The following is a 4,594-nucleotide window of genomic DNA, read 5'->3' as shown; positions in this document are numbered from 1 at the left end:
AAGTCCAGCAAAGCGATGGGTGTGCCTTGAAATCCCTGTCTTACAGAACTGCTCTTGCCGTTTTGAAACTGATTTAATGACAACATACCTCAGCACGTCCATGATTTTGGGCGATCTGGATTTGCTATGTGTTTAAAATATCAAGAATATCAGGAACATGTTCCTGAAAGTGTATTATTTTTGTAGAAGATCAATTTCAACGAAAGTAGCAATGATATTGATTTGTTGCATGTGGAATGCGCGTTCACTCTGTATACTCTGCCGAAACGGAATTTTGCATTGCCAACGATACCGAAAAGACATCGTTTTAAACTAGTCGTTGCGAATGTTGAGAACATTCCATTTCACATCCTCTCTGTCATTATCTGGTTTACTATCGAAATTACAGGAGTTCCAGGAACGAGGTAATTCCCTTTCACGTCCTTCATCCCCTGTGTCTTATCGCGGTCCGTATGTTGTCGGACAACGTCTTGTGAGCATGACAGATATTCAAGCCATTGTACCTGTGGAATTTATTGTTTGTGGGAAACGGCCCCTCTCTCGATAGACAAATAAGCTAAATTTCATTTTGTGGTGCCTCCCATACCTTTCATTTCAGAAACCGTAATTTATCGCTCTTCCCATAATATTTCTTACACCCTTTACATCGCGTTTTCGTTTATCATTATAGCTCTTTTCTCATTTCATTCACTAGCCGCAATTTTCTGCTGGTTATCACTCTCCCGTTCGGTACCGGTTTCGAGCGGCTTATTGCTGTTACGTGCCTACTGACATATCCATTGCACGTGAGGGAATGTACTGAAGTTTGGCAGTATGTTCCTATGTTTATTGCACATAGTTCGAGGTCTCTATTAATGTCTGTATACGATTTTCTGCCAGATCGGTACGTACATCTACACTCCACAAGCCAGTTCACGATGTGGGGCGGAACGATGCAATAACTGCCAGTGGAAATTAGGCTTGTATGTTTTCCATTAGTCGAAAAAAAGCACACGTGCGCGACTGTCCTTCCAAAATTAATAACACGTTCTAACATTAGGTGTCAAAATACGAAGAGATGTGCTTCTTTAAATCTATATAGGTAACACAATCTCGACTGTCTACATTGAAATATCTGTTATTGGCCAGTTTTCATTTGAAATCTGTCAAACTGTACCTGTATAATATAGGTTAAGAGTGCCTAAACAGCATTATTATCTATGTCGCATGATAGAGCCTGTACACGCAGAGTGCAATCCCAGACTCAGCTTGGTAACTGAAACCTTGCTGATTTCAACCGAGGCAGTAATGAAAACCTAAGACACCGTCATATTCTGTGATTATCAGTTCCCATCTCTCCCCATGTGATCTGCACATTTTTCGAGACATGAAGAACGAGATCCGTGGCTGTCAATTTGCTTCGGACGAAAAGGTGCACGCCTAGGTACAGTCTTGGCTCTACAGGCAATCGCAAACATTTTTCCGTGAAGGCACTGAGCGTCTTGTCTCACTGTCGCATACATGTATTAACACTTATGGCGATTAATTTTGAAGTAATATACAGTTTAAGAACTTTTTTCACATTTATTTTGTTTTCTTTGAACTTCCCCCTATACCGTCACATGTCTATACTGTTTCACAGAAACAGACATCCATTACTCTTATACTCAGCTATCCCATTAACCTCTAATACTCCATTCTCTTCGACGTCTCAACGTAGAATGTAAATCATCTTGCCCTCTTTTGTGGCAACGTCTCAGCGGGATTCTCTCTCGCTATTTTCACGAGCAAATGGCGTCTTTTCCATAAAAGACATCCTGTATTTGGGTATTTAGGTAGTGGCATGTGTAGTGGAAAAATCAAAACCACTGGCATAAAGTACACTGCTCAACAGGATTAAAGGATCAGATTTTGAAACCACATAATTGTCTCCTATTGCGACGGTTAAGTTAGAAATTTGGCTTAAAGTTGCCTACAAACGTTTACTGTAATGATGCGAAACCGTGGCGCCCCGCGACGTCATCCTCGCGCTCGACGGCGCTTCGAACAGCAAGGTGTCGACATATGCGAAAAAAAGGTCACAGCTCCGAAGTTCATGTGACGTGTAAAGTGGGTCAATGCTGTAACATTTGCAAAAAATTCCACCAGAATTCTGACCAACGCCACTGCAAAGATGGTCGCCATAGCCCCTCTTTTCACATTATACCGTTTCTTTTGACGCCTCTGTGATGGAGGTCAGAACCGCGACTCCCACAGTTTCAATCACGCAGTTCCCTTATTAGTAGCCGAAGAAAATATTTCAGACACATTTTTGTCAGAAAAGGCTTCAGGGGATGTCATAAAGGGCGCCAATGAAACTTTTCCATTCCTTGGGACATTGATTCCCACACAATTCGCAGTCGAAAACCACAGTTTGCAGTGAAAAGAGCAAGAGGAGGACGATCTTGACAATCTTTGTACCGCTGACGTCTCCCTGATGCTTCGACTTTTCTCTAAGGACGTCACGGGCTAGCAACCCATTGAATGTGATCTCATCTCTTTGGAGCGCAATGCGACCGCATTTTTTGCATTGAGGTAGAAGGTAGATTCACTTGGGACAGTTCAAAACCATTCGACGTAATTGAACGTCATCCGGAGCATCAAATGGGTTTTATGATTTTCCAGTGCTTGGGTTCCACACTCTTCTGTTTCGTCATCACAGAGGGGTACAACATTGACACATGTGTGAATAAAAATTGCAAAGTGTACCACTAAGACGCCCAGTTTGGCAATAACTTCGGTGTCATACGCCCACATTTATGCCTGCAGGTAGGCAACCACTTGACACATTTCCAGTACCAGTTGTCTTCCTTCAGGTGCCGAACACTGCTTTCAAGGTGTTCTCTGTAGAGGCACATTTTTAAAATCTCAGTAAATGTCGGCCCGTGTCACCTAGGTTATTGCCGAACTGTGAACCTTAGTGGGACTCTTTGCCATTTTATTCACAATGTCGCATCCCTCTGTGAACAAGCTACAGGAGGGTGTGAAACACGAGCACTGAAAAAGCATAAGAAGCCTTTGCTCTTTCAGATCACGTTCACATTTCGTCGAATGGTTTAGAACGGATCAAATGGTTCAAATGGCTCTAAGCACTATGGGACTTAACATCTGAGGTCATCTGTCCCCTAGACTTAGAACCACATAAACCTAACTAACCTAAGGACATCACACACACCGCTGCGAGCGCAGGTTCGAATCCTGCCTCGGGCATGGATGTGTGTGATGTTCTTAGGTTAGTTAGGTTTAAGTAGTTCTAAGTTCTAGGGGACTGATGACCTCAGCAGTTAAGTCCCATAGTGCTCAGGGCCATTTGAACCCATTTTTTGAACATCACACACATCCATACCCGAGGCAGGATTCGAACCTGCGACGGCAGCAGCAGCGCGGTTCCGGACTGAAGCGCCTAGAACCGCTCGGCCACAGTGGTCCTCTTAGAACGGTTACTAGTCGTTCCATCCTAAAACACCAGAGCAAAAATTCCGATCGCCCTGCACTCCAAAACGACGAGATCACATTTAGTAGTGCTGTTAGCCCTGGATCTTCTTAAAGAAGGACTGAAACGTCAGGGAGATGTCAACAGCACCAAAGACTATCAAGAACGTCTTCCTGTTGCTCATGACGCTGCAAACTTCCGTTTTCGATCGCTAAATGTGTAAGAACCAATTCCCAAGGAAAGGGATGGTTTCATTGACGTCCTTTACGTCACCCCCTAAGGTCTTTTAGTGCCGGTTCTGAGCAGAGGTGTGCCTGAAATGTTTTCCTCGGCTACGTATAAGGAAACTGCGTTGTTTCAACGCTGAGTGTCGTGGTTCTGGCCTCCATCGCAGAGGCGTCAAAAGAAGGGATGAAAGATGGGTTAAAAACTTCCTGGCAGATTAAAACTGTGTGCCCGACCGAGACTCGAACTCGGGACCTTTGCCTTTCGCGGGCAAGTGCTCGCCCGGTCTCACAGCTTTACTTCTGCCAGTATCTCGTCTCCTACCTTCCAAACTTTACAGAAGCTCTCCTGCGAACCTTGCAGAACTAGCACTCCTGAAAGAAAGAATATTGCGGAGACATGGCGTGGCCACAGCTTGGCGTGAGTCATGCTTCGGTAGCTCAGATGGTAGAGCACTTGCCCGCGAAAGGCAAAGGTCCCGAGTTCGAGTCTCGGTCGGGCACACAGTTTTAATCTGCCGGGAAGTTTCATATCAGCGCACACTCCGCTGCAGAGTGAAAATCACATTCTGGAAAGATGGGTTAGACGGGGTGTGACGACCGTCCCATCGAGGGACTTCCGTAGGGTAGAATTTTGGTGGAATTTGGTGCCAGTGTGACGTCATTAACTCACTTTACACGTCACATGAACTTCTGAGCTGTTGTCTTTTCTTTTCGCATGTGTCGACACTTCGCTGTTTGGAGCGTCGTGTAACCCGAGGGTGATGTCGCAGTGCACCACTTTTTTGCACCGTTACAGAGGAATATTGCAGGAACCTTTGAGACAAGCTTAAAATTTATCCGTCGCAATGGGAGACAATTGCAGATTTTCGGAAAAATGATCCATTACTTCAAGGACTGACTCAGCATATGGGAAAGT

The sequence above is a fragment of the Schistocerca cancellata genome, chromosome 4 (assembly GCF_023864275.1).
Source record: "Schistocerca cancellata isolate TAMUIC-IGC-003103 chromosome 4, iqSchCanc2.1, whole genome shotgun sequence".
Classification (NCBI taxonomy): domain Eukaryota; kingdom Metazoa; phylum Arthropoda; class Insecta; order Orthoptera; family Acrididae; genus Schistocerca; species Schistocerca cancellata.
Note: the sequence above shows the minus strand (reverse complement) of the source record.